At 46.0% G+C, this 19,031-nt stretch overlaps 1 protein-coding gene and 1 long non-coding RNA gene across 3 annotated transcripts in view; one reads left to right on the top strand and one right to left on the bottom strand.

Annotated features, from left to right (window-relative positions):
- Window positions 1-3,685: 3,685 nt before the first annotated feature.
- On the bottom strand, window positions 3,686-11,894 carry LOC102557727 (uncharacterized). The gene is made up of 2 exons (XR_002090710.2): window positions 10,389-11,894; window positions 3,686-9,529 (listed from the first exon to the last, which is right to left on the bottom strand). It is a non-coding gene; the product is annotated as an uncharacterized LOC102557727 (long non-coding RNA).
- A 216-nt stretch (window positions 11,895-12,110) lies between these two features.
- ARID1A (AT-rich interaction domain 1A) overlaps window positions 12,111-19,031 on the top strand; it is a 96,909-nt gene continuing 89,988 nt past the window's right edge. Inside the window, exons 1-2 of one of the 2 annotated variants that reach the window (XM_059729498.1) lie at window positions 12,111-12,365; window positions 12,561-13,468. The gene's annotated coding sequence lies outside the window, so the exon portion shown is untranslated. Of the gene's footprint in view, window positions 12,366-12,393; window positions 13,469-19,031 lie in introns of those variants that run through there. The other variant, XM_059729497.1, reaches the window with a different exon arrangement.

Genomic DNA, 19,031 nt, shown 5'->3' with positions numbered 1-19,031 from the left:
CTGCATGGCTTCGTGCTTCAGCGAGAGTTAATGCAGCTGGACAGTATGTAACGATGGCGTTTGTTCTGTAAAAGGGTTTCTTAAAGGAAGACATTAAGCTTGGAAGCAAAATGGTTTTATGGTTTCAGAGCAGGAAGAGGGGGGGGAAAGGCTTTATAGGTCACATGCACATTGTCTTCCTGCAAATGTAATGATTCGATTATAAAGCCTTTCATGGCAATGCTCATTTCTCTATGTTTGTGCAGTGCCCAGCAAAACAGGACCCCACATCTGACTGGGACCTTTGGATGCAGCGGTCATATAAACATTTCCTAACACTGTTCCAGGAACATGTGTGTATTTTCTGCCATTTGGGAGAATTATGTTCAGATTTTACCTTTTTTCTCCTTTTCAGTAACAATAACAACTTAAAGAAAGTTGCCTCGCGGTGGACTCTCAAGTGGTTATATTCTCAGGGTGATGCCTGGATGGTTGTACATAATTCCTCCTGCATGTCTGTAGCAACCCCACATCAGAAGCAGTTTTCCTACAAGGGATGTGCACAATCATCAAGTCTAGATCTGTCCGCACAGTGGTTTTCCACCAATGTAACCCTGCAGAACTGAGCAAAGCGAATCCAGATGTGCAGAGGTGCGACTGAGACAACTGGGGCATCACTTGTGGTCCTTCTGTTTAGACATCCCTGCCTGCAGGTTTGTGGAAGCATTTGAATGTTACTTTGCTTAAATGTTCATAGGTGCCACCACTAGATATTTGATGTTCTGGACTGGATTCACTACTAATTACTAGGTCCAAGCCATTTGTCATCCACGCTCCCACCTTCTGTCCAGTCAAAGTCTGGACTGTATAGTGAACAGACGCTGCCAAAGTCAAGTAAAAAGTATCCAGTGCTGTCCCAGGAAGGGGTCAGGAGCTCTTCTGAGGTTCAAACAGAGCCTTTGTGCTGGATGTATTTCTAATTACTAAAGTAATTCCCAAAGATCCATCTCTCAGATGGGAAAACGTTGAGGGAAAATTGTCAAAAAATGTTGGAAGAGCGATTCTAGAGGTCAGAGGTGTAGGAGAAATACATAGGTGTGACTGCATCACTTGTTGCAGTATTTCCAGATGGAGATGCAGGTTCTCTGCACAAGCACAACAGCCCAGCTCCAGATTCGTGGTGGTGACTCAACTGGTGTGACATTAGATCCACTTGTGCTCCAAAGCAGAATCCGACTCCGTCACTGTCTGCTGCCAGATGGAGCTGTTACCTTAAAAACTTTGTCCTGGCATTTATTGGACCCTCTCTGAAGCTCCTTCAACTGAGACTTGCAGAAAGAAAAGCATTTCTCTTTCCCAGAAAGCTAGAGATATCATTTCTTTCCATAAAAGCGACGTCAGGTGTGAGGCAGAAACCTCTACTGGGCAAGAACCACAGCTGGGAGTCTGGCAAGCCAGGTACCGGTACCAGCTCTGCTGACTGCGAGCTGTGTTAAGTAAAGGGCTTAGTTGTGGTCAGGAACTGTGAAGCCCAACTTTCACGTGGTTAGTCTAGAAATCGAATCCAGATCCCAGCGTTAGAGACCTTGGCTCCTCCTTCAGTGCAAGGGACCCTCCATCCACTCGGGATCCCGGTCTGGAAATCCTCCGAGGATAGGTATTACATCCATCCATAGAAGGAACTGAGTGGGGCTCTCTGGTCTCTTTGAAAATGCAATGAAAAGAACAGATTACCACCTTTGTGTACAGCCTAGTGGTTAGAGCACTTGAAAGACAGAGGGACACCTAGGCTCTTTCTTCACCCACGGTTCCCACCTCCTGACAGAGAGCCATGTTCATCTGACTACCAGCTACGCCGAGGGGGGTCGCTGTCCCACTGAATGCAAGATTCGTGCAGCCACTGAGCTGGGGTTTTCCGGATACCAGAACTGGACTTGGTGCTTATACCTGTTGTAAGACCTGCCTTTATTTTTTGTAACCTTGGTGAAGTCATGTTTCCCTGTGCCCGGTCGGTGCTTGAAGAGCTCTGACTTTTGAAAAAGTATTGTTTTTTAATACAAATTAATCTTTAAAAGCATATGTGCTTAAAAGAATATCTTCTGATTGTGAACGGGGGGTAGGGGGAGAAACTTGTGGAAACCGAGTACCGTGAAGGACGCACATTTATTTTTCAGTTGTAACTGTTGAACAGCAGTTCCCTATCCTCTTCAAAATAATTATGGGGGGGAGGGAAGGGGGGGAATTTGTCTGATCATTTTTATTCATGAGTGCATATAAAAAGGTTAGAGAGACCATAAATATGCTGAGATGGAACTTTTTTCTTCTTTTTTTTGGTAATATCCTAATCATCTGTAGAACGCTCATCAGTACATTAGTTGCACTCATTAGTGCTATTGCCAGTGGTAGCAAGGATATTTTGAAATATCTTTTAATGTTTCTAACCAGTATCAATATAGAGAATAAAGGGAGCGGCAGCGCTGTTCGGGTGGATTTCCATCTCTTCCTCACCCAGGACACCTGCTCCCTCTCCCTCCCCCACCCTTCCAGCTGTCTTTCTGTTTCATTTGTGTCAATTAGAGATTCAGTGCTGCTTGATTTAATTGGCTTGACTTCCCCTCTAATAGAATCCCAACTGGAGACAGGGCACCCAGACAGCTCTCGGCAGGCCGGCCGGCCGACTGACCAGGAAAAGAGCTTCCAAGTCGCTAAGACGGAGCAACAATGGCAGAGCGAATGACAGGCCTAATAGCTCTGCGTTTGGGATGGTTGTAACCTGTTATAGAGCAAGACACAATAACCTCTCTGAATCTGAGTGGAAAGGTCAGTGACTATGTGGGTGATGACACCCTCTCGATAATGTCATCTGAAAGCTTGGGGATGCGTGAATGATTCAAGAATTTAGAGTGCTTTTCATGCACCTTGGACTGACTCTGGTTTTAAATCAGATGAGCTCCTCCCCTGCTGTGTAGTTAGAGACTCCTTATCGGCAGTACAATTGTTATCCTGCTACTAGGCCCGGTTTTGGGTCTCTTGAAGACAACAGCAAAATGCCTGTTGATTTCAGGGGTACAGGATTAGGCCCTTAATTGCTGATTTGCCTCCAGGCAAGGCTGACCTTAGGCACAAGGAAAGTGAATGGCTGATCGGTGTCATGATCCCGTACAAAGGCACCAATATTAAGAATTACACTCTCATCTACTAGGCTTAGCTCTATAAAAGGAGGCCCCATGTAGGAACCGGGAAGTCATTTGTTCTTGAAGGGAAGATGAGATCTACCCATGAGCTGCTCTGCGTGGGTTTCCCGAGCAATTGCTTGCAAATCTATCTGTGCAATATGATACTGTTCCTCAGCTGCAACCCTCCCTTCCTTTTAGACTCTGGTGATACGAAATAGCTCGAGAAGCTAATCCTTTCGTGTTTCTGCCACCCCAACAACAAACCCCAAACCTGCTCTTAAATCACCCTGGCAGCCGGGAACTAAATGTATGTTTGCTTTTTTTTTTTTCCCCCCTAAGCAAAATCAGATCCTGGAAATCAGATCCTCGTGAATGTGCTGCACCAAAGCTACAATCTGAGATTAAATGAATTTATATTAGGGTAGTGGCGGCTTCACAGTTGGAATACAAATGCACTTTTTCTTTCCGTGTGCAGGTGCATCGAGATAAAAAAAACAACCCATAAACCACAAATTAGACACAAGTGTAAATATTGTTACAATTTAGTTTATTACCTCCAAAGTACGTACAGGTTTCTGCATAGAGTGTTTACAAACTTGAGAAGGCCTCCCCCAACTAGATTCAAAATTACATGCTCTCCTTCACAGCTGAAAAAGGGGAAATCAAATTACAGCATTTCTTATTCCATCAAAGGGCATTAGCCCTGACATACTACAGGACTTCGAGAGCTATTACGCCTCGCAGACCTAACTACCGCGCACAGGGCGGCCTTGTGCAAATGCCGATTGGCCGAGGCAAATCAGTTATAACTAAATCATGCTTTTCTTCATGCTAAGGCCGGGCAAGCACGTTTTAGCCTAGACTGGGAAATTTCCGGAGCAGTTGTCCAAGGACGGTGCATTTGCGTGTGTTACATTTCTAGGAAGACAGGTGGTGAGGGGCTGGCACAGGTGACAAAACTCAGTGCTACAGATCTCGAGTGGTAAAACCCCATCCCAGACCTCTCCACTGCCATCGATGCTTCAACAGGAAAGTGCCCAGCACTACAATGAGCGTCCCCTCTTGGCTAGCAAGCACTGCGACTGTTGCCACCAGGCTGGGCAGCCAGGCTGGTGGGCTGATGGGTGGCTGACAATTTTCTGGTTTCAAATTAAACAGAAAACTAAATTAGCAAATTAATTGTTTGCCATGTTTTTCTTAGGCCCTTCTCAGCTGCCTCAGGTCCTGCAGCCAATCCAAAGAGCCCTTTCAGCGCTCTGGAGGAGGAGGTGGAGCTCTGTCTTGGGTTGTGCTATCTACCAAGTGTCAGTCATGTTAATTTTAAATTACTTTTGTACGGCTTGGTGTCAGAACGATTAAAGCATGAAAAGAAAACTGGAACCAGAGAGAAAGTGTGTGTGAATGAAAATTTACCTTGCATTTACTGCAAGGGCATTTACATTTCTCTTTAACTCCTACACCCCGAGAGCTGTGCAAGGCCAGAACTTTTATCTCCTACAGCCTAGCCTGTTGGGGGGATCTGACGTGCAGGTAGGTGCCGTGAATCTTCACAACATGCAAGAAGGCTAGAAAACCCCATGTTTGCAGCATAAAACCCAGTAGGTTCTCTCTCTCTTTCCCTGTGCTGCATTCGCTATTTTGCCCCTACACAGCAATCGGTGACCTAAACTGACAAACCCATGTGCCCCTGAGCAGACATTTTCTCCTTCTCGGTGTCAGGCTTGCAACCATACTTGTTCTATAACAGACACATACTGTCCCTAATAATTATGCTCTCAGCAAATATAAATGCATTATCATATACTGCCTGGTATGTGCGTGAAAAACAAGCGTGCCTTTGACTCCTTCCGCATGCTTTCTCCCTACACGTAGGAACAGTCTAGAGCCAAGTCTTGTGCACTCTCCCACACTTGTATACTAAATCACACAGTAACCCATCCATGCACTTTTTTCATCAGGCAAACCCTGGTTTGGTTTTTTTTTTCATCCCATTCACCATTGCTTTCACCTTCCAACAACTGAACTTCCTGATTAACTGTCATCCAAACATTCTCCTGAAGCTGCTGTTTGCAGGGAGTCAGAGAAACCTATAAAAGGGGGCAACCTGATGTCCCCTGAAAAGATACTACTGGTCAAGATTAACCACTCCTGCCCCCATTTGCTTTAGCATCTCTCCCCATTATACAGATGAACTTCCTTCCATCAAGAACAAGGTTGTAAGCATTTTGAATTCTCTTTTGCTGAAGAAACTGACACCATCTCGGTAAGGCAGACTAGGTTCAAGGCAAGTGAAGTTGACCAAAGACCTCTTCCATTGGATCCACCCGTCTGATCTGTTTAAACAAGTTGCGACTTCCAGGCTCCATATTGCTAATGTTGAGTACATGTACGCGCCACAATATTTGCCCTTTCATGTGCTGCAACTGCATGTCTGTTTGCACGAGCAGGATTTCCTGACATTTTAAAAGTCTTTCCAGCACATTAAAGTAAAGCTCCTTGGACGTAGTTGTTAGCACTAACTCACAGCAAAGAACAATTTCTGTCTCATCAGGTTTTGCAGTGTGAGCACTGCGCTTGGATCACAGGGACGCGCCATTCCAGATCTATCAGAGTCAAGACACAGAAGTTTCTTTTTCATTGATAATGGCAATTCCCTCTGAGGATGAATCTGTTTTTACCTGCAGACTGGCAAACAGGTCCATTTCATTCACATGTCTTCCTTTTTGTGGAAACTCTCACAGGCCTAGTATTAGGTCTGGAAGATAAACAGCAGCTTCTCTTGTAGTGTGAGAGTTTGAGTGGATACCTGTACAGAGCTAGCACTTGCACATCTATGAAATACTAACTTTCAGATACTCCAGGCTGATGACCATAGCTTTCCTTGTTTAATTTTCTTCCCTCATGTGCATTTATAGCAAAAATACATCTATGTAGAAAAAACTCATTCTTAGCTTGCATATCTAATGTTTGGAAGCACAGTGATCTGTTCTGACTTAAGTGACTAAAAAAAAGTTTAAAATGGTTTATTCTAGGAACTGTACCTTTGAATTCCTGCCATTCATTTCAAATGACAATGTCTAACCAAATTTTAATCAATCACATCACTGTCTTGTGTCTCTTCTCTTCTGCGTACACTTGCAGTGTTTTTGGATTTCCATTCTTTATTTGGCTGTACTTTATCTTTTAACCTTGTAAACCCCCTCATGCAATGGGACATCTCGCTGGTAGTGTAAACTGTTCAGCTGGCAGTGGAAAGGATTCCACCCAGGATAAGGATGTGCTATAAATTCCTCAGTGGTAGACATCTTATCCCCTTGAAGAATTTAATCCTGAGATCATTCAAGAAGAATGGTTGTCATGGAGCATGCAGATAAAATGATATTATTTTCCCTTCCCTTATTATTTAAACAACAAAATTACATTTATTACAAAAGAACCAGTGCCAGGATGTGATGAATTCTTGGCAGCTTGGTAAGTTTCTTCCTCCTGAATTGGTTTATAGGACTGTGAAGACAAGACCTGGCATAATCAAATTAGGTTTCTTAGTCTCAATTTTTTTGGACAGGCTAGTTATACTTGCACCAAAGAAAGGCATGTATGGGTAAACTGTTGGCATGTAGCTGATAAACTTTTAGCTTTTAACACTTTCGTGGCAGAAAGAAAGCAGCAAAAGGCTTGTCCAGTAAAAAAAAATTGAGATACAAGATGCTTTGCACTAAGAATGGACTGGAGACTAAAGTTATTTAAGTGCAACACAGACGGAGAGAAATTAGCTAAGAACTTTAGCAAGGATTTGCATGTCAAGGGGCCTGGGAAACACCAGGATAGAGCCAAATAAGGTTGTGATGATTATAATGATGTGCTATTATAATGATGCTTTTTGTGCCTACCCATGAGGTTCTTTCAGCAATTCAGTTATCATTCCCTTTATTTTCTGGATAATGTAACTTGGCTGTAAAAATGCTCACTGAACTGAAATGTGGCACGTGATATCAGTTGCACAGGAAACACAGAAACATTTAAAACATTATTATGTTTAAAAAGCAATTCCTTTTCTTAACCAGTTACATACCCACCTTATAGCCCTTTAGACTGCATTTCTTTATCTCATTAATATGAACGTAATGGGAGACAGGGTCAAAAGCCTCAGTAAAATCAAGGTTCATCACATCCACTGCTCTCCCTCCAGCCAGAGACTGTCACTTTGTCATAGAAGGAAATCAGGTTGGTCAGGCGTGGCTGGCTCTTGGATCCATGTTGGCTGTTCCCAATCATCTTGTTCTCCCACAGGTGCTTAATCAGATTCCTTGATGACCTGCTCCATGATCTTGACAGGCATCAAGGACAGATGGACTGCCTGTAATTCCATCTATCATCTTTCTTCCCTTTCTTAAAAATGAGCATTGTGTTTGCTTCATCCCAGAGGCAAGAAGAGCAAGGCCACAGCAGGTCAGATCTCACCAAATGTTGTCAAGGTGTTCTCACAGAAAATGGCTAATGGCTCTGAAATTATCTCAGCCAATTCTTTCAGTACTCTAGAAGTAACCCTGGGCCTTCCTGGTTTTCTCCCAGTTTCCCTGTGCAATACTTTTAGACTCCTCCTGAGTAATAGAGCCAAATTTTCACTTTTTGTAAGATTCCTTTTTGAGATTCAACTCACTGAAGATCTTGCTGTTTAGCCAAGCTTGTCTTCTGTGCACTTCCTGTCCTTCTTAAGTATTTTGGAATTATACATTTGTCTTTGAGTGCTCCTGTAATAGAACTAATAACATTGTTCTAAAGACATGAGATATTTCTCTGACAGAAAAACAGATACTGGAAATAGCAATGAACTCCGGTCATTAAAGCTCACAAAGGTTTTTAATCATGCAGATTTGGGAAGCATCTGAAATTCTATGCTTTTCTGAATCTATGTGCATTCATTTAAGTTATTTGATGCCACTGCTGCCATCATTTGAAGGGATGGGAGCTTCAAGTCGACAGACTAAACAATCTGCACATTAAACATTTCCTAAAACATACCGGTACGCATCACCACCCTTTGCTTGGCCGATTGTTTATGGCATAGTAGGTAGAACATTGTTGACAGAAGTTATTAATTTATGACTAATCGTTAGGATATTCAGTAGGGCTTAACCTTGCACTCTTTTCTTCTCAGCAGCACAGATTGAAGAGCAGGGGTGGAGAATGCTCCCCCACCCAACTTAGCAGATAGCCAGGCCGTTAGGGTCTGACCTCCCACAGGGTGAGGAAGGCCTAAAACCCTGGTCTTCCACCTCCTTATGAATGCTGTAACCACTAAGCTACTAGGAAAGGTGGGTCACAGCTTCTCTGCCTGTATTTTAAAACAGAAGAGTAAGACCTGCTCAATACTTACCAAGAGCAGATGTAGGCGTCTAACCTCCAGACGGGCTCTGGAGGGTGAGCGCACACGGGTTTAAACTTGTGCCCCTGGCTCTGGCACCTAAGCTCTGGAGAGGAGTGGGAGCTCAGGCACACTCCTGTGCCTAGTATTTCCTACTAACTTAAGATGGCTTTTTACTCCTTCTGTATGTTTTTTGGATCACCCTTGTGGGAAGCCGCTCTCCGCGTTCAATGTACCTAGCACCCAATGCTGTTTTGAATTCCACTCTGGGGACCAGGCACCTAAAAGCTACTGTTTTAGTGCCTAGCATATAGTTACCTAAATCGTCTACTGGACACAGCCCAGGATCTTGTTTAGCCTTCATTATCAGTTTGGACAACAACATTTACATGTAGATTATAGTGGGTCTCTATTAGAATACACGGCCTTGGCCCAAAGGCAATGGATGCTTGCTGAAGATGTTGAGCATCTAGGAGAACTCCGTCATACAACAATTTCCGTGGAAATGCTTGTTCCCTAATAGGATTTGGAAGGATCTACTTGCTAGAATTAATCTTACTTTTCCAGGTAATTCCATTATACGTTGCCTATTTTTATTGGGTGCAAGCCCCAAATCACTGAAACTCTCGCATTAGCAGAGAGAAGGTATATTTGATGGCTAAGAAAATAGCATTGCAACAGTAGAAAAAACCAACAGCTTCACTCTTGCAGGAGTGGTGCAATGGCCTGTGGGAATTGATGTGTCTGGAGACAGTGGCTTATAAAAGGCAACAAGCTGGGGACTGAGAATATAAGGTCTTTATTTTTGGACTGTTGAGCAGAGTAACTAATCTTCATATTCAATGCACGGTACTGCAATACGAAATTGAGAATTACTGTCACTGAGATTACCTGGAGCGTGCGTCTCTGTATCTCTATCAGTAGGCTTTCCCTCCCTTCCTATTTTATTCTTCATTTTTCCAGGGGTGTTAGCTCTGACTTTTCAGTCTTCCTCTCCTCTGGAAATGTGCTTTTTAAAAAAAAAAATAAAAGCAATGTAAAGAAATGAAATGATGCATCATTCACAATTAAGGCTCAAGAGGAAGGCTGGTCCAGTGCTTAGCGTGCCAGCCAAGGGCTCAGGAGCTCCGCTTTCGGGTTTATGCGTTGAGACCTTTGTAAAGTCTGTGCCTCAGTCCCCACCTATAAAACGGTACTATTTCTTTCCAGCACAGAGATATGGTAGGCCTAAACATGCTAAAAATTATGAAGTGCTTGGATACCAAGGTAATGGAAGCTATCCAAAATAGAATTAACCTAAAAAGTCCTGGCACTTCTGAATTCTCATTTAATAGTCATGCTGTGAGTTCTGCTAGTCTTCCAGGACGGCGCGTACTACGATGAGTTTAGTGGAACTTGCCGTATAAACCTAACAGTGGGGACAGAGTCCTGTTCCTAAAAGTGATTCAAGTTCCCTTGCCTTCCTCTGGCCGTGTGCGTGTTTATAGAGCTAGCACCATATACCTGCAGTACCTGCAGTTTGCAGAAAGCCGTCTACAAAATCGGGTCCTAATGTGTTTTAGCCCGGTGAGAAGCACGTTTATTGTTTGGGAGTTGCAGGTGTAAGGAGGTATCGATGCGCGCGTGGATGAGGAACCCACTGTATTTAAAGCGAGCAAAGAAACATGCGTGTGAGGCGTAGCGCTATTATTTACCATCCTTGACGGAAGGAAGGACGTGAGCGTCGGGGGTTATTTTCAACATCTGTATCGGATGCAGGAGCGCATGGGAGACTTGTTGGCGTTCAAGAGAATAATGTTAACATTTCTAGGCATCTATCTAGGTATCAATGCTCATTTTGCCAACGGCATTGTCTCCCTGGCTTTTACCTATGGCACGTTGAGGCTCTTCCTCGCACTTGTGATCGTGCGCCTCGCAGTTGCGCGCGAGGGTTTGAAGTGGCAATCTTGACGCGGCGTCCTTGAGTCAATGGTTGCCCGCAGACGACGGGGACCGGACTCGAACGACGCAGGCGGCCTTTCCCATCTGCTCTTCCCACGACCGGGCGCCGACCCCGGCCTGCAAGCGACACGAAACTGTAAATCGCCGGGAAGATGCAGTTTGCGAAGAGTTTGCGCGCCTCGTCCTTTCTTTTTTCTCCTGGAGAACAGTGGCCGGCGCTGGCGGCCAGGGGGCAGCAAAGGGAGAGATTTTGTCGTCAGGCCGTCGCAGTCGGCGCTCGCAGCCGGATTGTGCGAAACGCTCCTGTACCAGCGTTTCCATTTACAAACTCGGCCTCCCCTCCCCCCGCTCCCACATTAGCTCTCCGCCGCGGCTGCTGCTGCAGCCTGGTATGAAGCGCCTTCCACCTCCCATCCCGCTCGGCTCGGGGGTGGAGGCGGCTCTGCCAGCAGGCGCGTGGGGCTCCCCAGCAAGGCGGGCAAGGGAAGGGGCACCCCGGCACGCAGCGGGGCAGTTGGGGGGTCACCTCACCCAGTAGCTGCCCCCCACTCCCATGTCAATCATCATGACGGGGGGGCCTCCACCACAGCCAAGGGTCATGGGGGGGGGTCCCCCAATCGTAAAGGTCACAAGGTGGGGGGCTTCACCTCAGCCTGCCCCCCATCACCAAAAGTCATGAGGGGTCCCGCAATTATAAAGGTCACCACAGCCTGCCCCAACCAGAAGGGTCCTGGGGGGAGGCTGCCCTAAGGTGGGGGGGAGGGGGCGCTGCCCACTGGAGTTTTGCCCCCGCACGAGGGGGCCGCCCCGCCCCGCCCCCTCCTGAGCGGGAGTTTCCAGGAAGCGCTGAGAGGAGCCGCGGCACCGCGCGCCGCCCCCTCCGCCGGGCCTCGACAAATAGTCCGCGCCTCAGCTCGCCCGGCACACCGCCCCCAACCCCCCCGGCTCGGCCCCGCGCCCAGCCCCGCCGCCTGCGCCCGAAGCGGGGACGGGCCCCGGCACGGACAGCGGCTCGGCCGGGCGGCCCGCGGGCGGGGTGGGGGAGGGGAGGCCGCGCGCGAAGGAGTCCCGACGGCGGCGGCGGACGGGTCCGCGGGGCGAGGCGAGGCGGAGGGAGCGCTCCGCCGGGGACGCAGGGCGAGCGCGAAAACGCGGCGCGGAGCCGGGAGCGGCGCCCGCCGCCAGGGGGAGCCCGGCCCGGCCCGGCCCGGGAAGGGGCAACACCCCGAAACCGCCCTCCGCGCCGCCCCGGCAAGGGCATGGGGAGCGCCCCGCTGTGAGGGGAGCCCGCGCCACCCCGTGAAAGGCATGGAAACACCCCAAGCCTCCCATGTCGCTCTGTGAGAGGCATGAAATGCGCCCCCAGACCCGCGTCCGTTGTGAGGGGAGCCCCCCTGCACCCTCTTCCCACCCCGCCCTCGGCCCTGCAGGGGGAGGGGAAGGGCAACGAGACACTCGCCCCCGAGCCCCGCTCCTGCTCAGGCTTTCCATGGCTCCCCTGCCCCCAGCGCGGGCCGCATGTCTTCCCATTAACCCTGCGGAGGGACGACAAAAGCTCAGCTCCGCTCGGGCTCGGGGCTCCCGCCGCCCGCCGCCCGCGCCGCGAGCCTCGCGTCCTCCCGCGGAGGCCGGGCCGGGCTGGGCGCGAGCAGGCCGAGAGGCGCTGGTGCTCGTGGGCCTCGCCGTGCTCTCCCCACCCCCTCCCGCCCCATCCCCCACTGCAGCGCCCTGCGCGAGCATCCCTCCCATGCCGGCTGGAAGGGGAGGACAGGAGCGCTGATGGGTTTCTCTCAGGCTGGCTGTGTTTCTCCCCCTCCAGCTCCAAGGCCCTGCCTTCAGGCCCCCTCCTAGGCCCTGAAAGGAAAGCTGACGATCCCCCACATATTTTCTTATTCATGACAAAGGTTGTTTTATAGATATGTGTATATATATGTCAGGTTGTGCTTTGAAGGTTTCAAAACATTTGGCTGTATAAGAAGTCCTTGACGCACGCACCCGTTTTGGCCTTAAAGTTCGCCCCTCACTTTTTTCCCCCCCCTCCCTGGATCAGGGAAGGTCAGTTTAACCCCCTTCTGTTTTGAAACCATTCCTCGTTTTAGGAGGAAGCTGCAGTTTTCAAGTCATGGCTGTGCCCGATGCGTGACGGAGCGGGTTTTCGGTCGGTGCGGCGGTTAAACCAGACAGTGGCGCGCGGCGAGGAAGAAGAGCGCTTCGGAGCTGATTAAAGTCATGTAGGAGTTAATGCGAGACTCGCAGGGCATGCGAAGCGAGGGAGACCCTTTAACCAGCTCTGCTGTTCCTTCCACATACCACAAACTTGGAAAGCGGAGATGTGAGCCTTCGATGCTGCAGCAGGAGACTCGTGTAATTGCATCGCAGGTGGATGCTTACTCATTTCATGTGTTATCGTATTCAGAGTACCTGTGAGTTTATCTAGGATTTTTTTTCCTCCCTCCCCACTGGAGGCGTGTTGCGAGACTTCATCTTCTTTCGTCGAGCTTTATTTGCAACAGTTTTGATCTCCCCCACCACCACCCTCATAGTATCGCATCTGTTTTATTTCGCAGATTGGCCTGTGCTGGGGGCAGACTATTTGTGGCAACATCCTAGTTTAGGAACTTTCTGCCTGGGGAACCTGTTGCCAGAAGAGATGAGATCAAAGCCCAGCCTGACTGTATTTAGGCCTAGATGTAAGACCCACCTTTTTAAGAAAACCCCAGGAACTGGATGCTAATAATTAAACAAAAATAAAACTCCTTCACTGCATACACCCCACTTCCACAGCAGTGAACCATTTTTGTTGTGCCTCTTCAGACTTCTTTATTTTGTGTAGTGCTGGGTATCAAAGCAAAAATTGACCTAGGAATGCCTAAATAGTATAAATGACTTTATAACTTACTTATTGAAGAAACTGTGTCTAGTCCCCAACAGGAAATACTCTAATGATCATTTTAATCAAGAGGACCAAAGGTTTTATGCCTCCGCTTCTCCCAACACCTACTTTTCTGTAAGTTTCTTATTCAAATGTTGAATCCTCTTTTAGTATATTGATCAAATATTTATTAGTATCTCTAAGATTTATTCATCTTTATAGAGAGAATGGAGTCTGTTTACTAAGATGGTGTCGTGATGTTGGGGAAATATAATTTAAAAGGGGTAAAGGGAAGTTTTCTTATAGACTCCATGTTCTTTGTATTCATTGTTGGAAAGGTATGCTATAGGAAATGGAAGTGATAAATAAGTTTAATGTTAAAGAAAAGCTTTGTAATAAGAGGGTGCTTTTGGGTAAGAGGATCTGTTTGAGTTTTTTTCAAATTAAAAGAAGAAAAAACTAGGAATTCTTCCACCATTTGTAAAAATATTTTGGTTCAATATTCTTTCAGGGAACTGAAATTTGATTCATCTAGTCTGCCCATGAACATCTGCTGAATAGAATTAAAAAGGCTATGACTTTAAGTTCAGTTATGTTGATATGGTTTGAGCTGGAATTGGCCAAGGCAAAGAAGTAAATTAAATGTGTTTGTAAGTAATTACTCATTTTTTTTTAGATAATGAGCTTGAATGTATTTTCAAACGACAGAAAAACTTCCTTCCTAGTTCTTAAGCAGAGATCCTACAGACTTTAAAGTGGACCATGGATTCCTACCCCTTTGCATCTGTTTAACTCTGATCAAAAATTTGGGGGGGTAAATTTTCAGGTTTTAATGTGTAATGGGAATGTTTTGGGGGAGGCTTGTTCTTTCCATGACTTATTTTTATATAAATAATGAATGCAACGGGACATTTCCCAGCAATATGGTCAGTTGCTTATGCTTGCATCTCACCCACCTGCCTTCAGTTCTTTTTCTATAAATACAGCCTCTTTGACTATCCATAGAAAGTATTTCTTCTGTGTCTCCTACATTTGGCAATGTTTGTGGATTTCTTTCCCCTTTGTATTTATTTCCCTTTCTTTTGATGGCCTTTCTGCAGTCTAATGTTCTTTTTCTAAGCATGGGGGCTGATGAATACTTCAGCTAGAAATTTAGGTCATCCATGATGGGAGGGAGAAAGAGAGAGCTAAAGTAAAAATCCATTTTTTTTTCAATTTCCTTTATTTCCATTTTTTTAAAAGATTTGTCAATTTGAAATCTTTCTGTTTTGTTTTTTCTCTCTCCCTCTGTATAAACTAGGACTATATGTATGTTGTGAAAGCTGTTTAGGGCAAATGATACTGTGATTTCAGAATCAAACCTAAGGGGAGGGGGGGGGGGGGGGAGAGAGAGAGAGAGAGAGAGAGAGAGAGAGAGAGAGAGAGAGAGAGAGAGAGAGAGAGAGAGAGAGAGAGAGAGAGAGAGAGAGAGTGTGTGTGTGTAGTTTCTCTCCCATCTTTACTAGCCTTTCCACTTTCACACCTGCTTTGAGATTTAATCATTCAAATGACAGGTCCTGGAAAAAGAAAAGAAAAACCTTTTCTCATCTGGAGTTAGATGGATTTACCATAATTAATTGTGAATGGACTTGGGTGACTTAATGATTTTTATACTTAAGTCTTAACTCTTCAAGAGATTTCTAGATTGGAGGAAGGACCATAAACAGAGTTCTTAAAATGCTACAGTGGCAGCATTTGAAGAGCTCTGTTTGTGGCTCTTCCTCCAATTTAGAAATCTCTTGAAGAGTAATTTTTGCAAGTAAGGCTTGGACTAGAATTGACCAGGTTGAAGAGACATCAAGGGCACACACCTCTTTGGTAGATCAGGTCCCTACACTGTGACACTTTTTTTCTATAATAAAAATGATATACAGTGCCTTTCGTCATAAAGGTTTCCTAAGTATTTTATTAAAATAACAAAAAACAATAGCACAGAAGTTAAGGTTTTTATGCATTCCCTGCATGGATCTCCACTATTGTGAAAGTTTGCCTTTGGGTGAACTCTGAACTTTGTAGAAAACATTGTCTTACAGTCCCTCACCCCGAGGTTATGAACAGGGTCATGGGCCCAACCACTATTTTGAACCTTCTCGGGGATATGGGCAGCAAGTGGGAATGCATCAGTTGCTACTTCTATCACCTGCCTTCTAGGAAAATGCATATTATCTCTTATTAGCTAAGTTTAGGTTACTAAACCACATTTTGTTCCACTTTTCCTATCAACCCTGCCCGATTCTGTACACTGAATGGGGTAATCAGCTTGGCCTGACCTGGTTGTATCAAAAATACCATTGTAAATTCAGCTGTCAAGTCCTGGACTTAATTTCCTTTTGTTCAGAGAGGAGATTCTCTCTTATCTGACCTGTTCCATCCTTTTTGAGGAGAGAGAGCCATTGAACCAAAGACTCTAGTGCCGCCAGAGTTAGTACTCTATAAAGCACTCATGAGGCCTGCACAAATCCAGTGGGGTACAGGCTGAGGATTAAAGTTAAAGTGATTGCCCTTTAGATTCTAGAAACCTTAGTGTTTCAACATCATGAAAATAGATTTGATATCAGATGGAAGAAGTTATCGGATACCAAATGTATGTTGATATGAGAGGAAGACTGAGAGAATTGTATAAGGGAGGGAACTGGACATATTTAAGTCCATGGGGCCGAATGGGATGCACCCGTGGGTGCTGAGGGATTTGGCTGATGTGGCCATCATCTTTGGAAACTCATGGCGATCAGGAGAGGTCCCAGATGATTGGAAAAGGGAAAACATAATGCCCATATTTAAGAAATGGAAGAAGGAGGATCCAGGGAACTACAGACCACCCTGCTTTGCTTTAGTCCCTGGAAAAATCATGGAGCAGAACTTCAAGGAATCTATTGCTAAGCACTTGGAGGAGAAGAAGGTGATTGGGAACAGTCAGCAGGGATTCACCAGGGGCCAGTCATGCCTGACCAACCTGATTGCCTTCTATGACAAGGCAACTGGCTCTGTGGATGTGGGGAGACCAGCGGGTGTTGTGTACCTTGATTTTAGCAAGGGTTTTGATACAGTCTCCCACAACATTATCCCAGGCAAGCTAAGGAAGTACGGGCTGGATGAAAGGACTGTAAGGTGGATAGAAAACTGGCTGAAGCATCAGGCTTAGAGGGTAGTAATCAATGGCTTGATGTCTAGTTGGCAGCTGGTATCAAGTGGAGGGCCCCAGGGGTTGGTCCTGAGACCGGTTTTGTTCAATGTCTTCATCAATGACCTGGAAGCTGGCATAGAGCGCACCGTCAGCAAATGTGCAGATGACACCAAGCTGGGGGGAGTAGTAGTTGTGCTGGAGGACAGGGCTAGGATTCAGAGTGACCTAGACAAATTGGAGGATTGGGCCAAAAGGAATCTCATGAGGTTGAACAAGGACAAGTGGAAAGTCCTGCACTTAGGACAGAACAATCCCATGCACCAGGGCAGGCTGGGGCTGACTGGCTGGGCAGCAGCTCTTCAGAAAAGGACCTGGGGGAGACAGTGGGCAATAAGCTGAATATGAGCCAGCGGTGTGCCCTTGATGCCAAAACGACTAACAGCATACTGGGCTGCATTGGTAGGAGTGTTGCCAGTAGGTCAAGGAAAGCGATTCTTCCCCTCTATTCAGCACTAGTGAGGCCACATCTGGAGTCCTGTGTCCAGTTTTGGGCCTCTCGCTACAGAAAGGATGTGGACAGATTGGAGAGAATCCAACAGAGGGCAATGAAAATTATTTGGGGGCTGGAGGACATGACTTCTGAGACAAGACTGAGGGAACTGGGCTGATTTAGTCTGGAGAAGAGAAGACTGAGGGGGATTGAATAGCAGACTCCAACTCCCTGCTGGGTGGTTGCAAAGAGGTTGGAGCTGGACTGCTCTCAGTGGGGCCAGATACAGAACAAAGAGCAATGGGCGTCAGTTGCAGCAAGGGAAGTTGAGGTTATATATTAGGAAAAATTTTCTCACTAGAAGGGTAGTAAAACACTGGAACAGGTTAACCAGAAAGCTGATGCAATCTCCATCTTTGGAAGTCTTTAAGACCCAGCTAGACAAAGCTTTGGCTGGGAAGATCTAGTTGGGGCAGATCAGATGAGCATATGTGGAGTGGAAGTGAATGGTTGGGGCCCAGGAATGTTACTGAGCCAATTCACTGTAATTTGACAAACCAGGTTTAGGGGTTTTGCACTCCAGAGGCTCACCTTCGATTTAAAATTGAGCCTCTAACCCTTATAATGGTCAAATAATCTTAAAGGTGTGGCCAGGGGAATAAGTGTTGTCGGCACAGAGCCTGAAACAATAGCTCTGAGAGAGTTATGAACCACTATTAATCTCAAGAAGTTATCTCTGAAGTCTAACAACAAATTAAATGTCAATATTGATCAACAGTGAAAGAGTTAACAAAACTTGCTAGACATAAGAATGGCAATCGTGTTTTGAAGATCTACCGTGAACGGAGTCTCTATCTCATCTCAAGGGGATAGGTTGTGGTTTGTGAGGGAATTATAGAGGATACAACTACTTTTTCCAATTGACCCTTCATTGGGATTGTGCAAACAATGAACAGATTGAGGAGGGTGAGACAAATAACTGAAACAGTGTAAACAGAGAGAAAGGTGAATTTGAGAACACAGTGGAAAGGAAAAATGTAAATGACCATGTGGAAGAGAGGAAAGGGGGAAGAGGAGAATGAAAGGGAAGAAGGGAAGGAGATGGAACACCCACTAGTTGGAATGGGGCTCATCATTAAGGACAGTACAGAGAATTTAGATTGAACAAATCCAGGTCATGACAAAGACAAAGGAAGGTGATATCTTCCTTTGATGCATGATGAAACAAAAAAGTGAAGCTATGGAAATGAAAGGAGAAGCAAGAATGAAAGGGAGGGAAATGTAAGTTATTTATTTGCATATAATGTTATAGTAAGTTAATTATTTTATATTCAACATATAATTTTATAATAAGTTAATGGTTCCATTAGTGTAGTTGAAGTATTCTGAAGGTCCACAATTTGAATGTCTTAGTACAGAAACTCAAATTTGCCAACAACAAATTCTGGGCCTCCCTCCAAATGTTGTTTGAGCGACTGCACCTGGATAAAAATGAGGAAGGGGCACATCTCTGGCAATTCCTTTTCCTCATCCTTCCCTCCCCTATTCTTTTGTTTAGGGCAGCACTTGGTAACCTTTTGCTGCAGTAGGCACCTGCTTCCAATCCACCCCCTGCCGTGGGCCACAAATCTCTCCCCCCCACCCTTGAGAGCACCCAGGCTCTTTGCTAACTCTTGCTGCTGATCCCTGTCCCCAGTAACAATGGAGAGGGGCAAATTCTGCAGTGAGGGTAAGTGCAGGCACAAGAAAGCAACAGGGAAGGCTGCAGAAGGGATGGGCAGTGCAGATCTGGCCCAAGGGCCATAGGTTGCCCACCCCTAATTTAAGACATTAGCTTTTACTGAAAGAGTTTTGAAGCTATGGAGCAGGGCTGTGTCTGTATAGCTGGTCTCCTCCATTTAAGCAGTGCACCTTAGGCTCTTCAGACTCCCATTCCATACACTCAGGCCTAATAGCCCATCCTGCCTTTGCCTGAGTGTTGTATACTACCATTCTTATTGAAAACGAGGGAAAAGTATTCACTTAGGTTTTGGGACTAGGCTGGC

The sequence above is a fragment of the Alligator mississippiensis genome, chromosome 6 (assembly GCF_030867095.1).
Source record: "Alligator mississippiensis isolate rAllMis1 chromosome 6, rAllMis1, whole genome shotgun sequence".
NCBI classification, from domain to species: domain Eukaryota; kingdom Metazoa; phylum Chordata; order Crocodylia; family Alligatoridae; genus Alligator; species Alligator mississippiensis.
The sequence above is the reverse complement of the archived record's forward strand: the minus strand, read 5'-3'. Positions and strand labels throughout refer to the sequence as shown.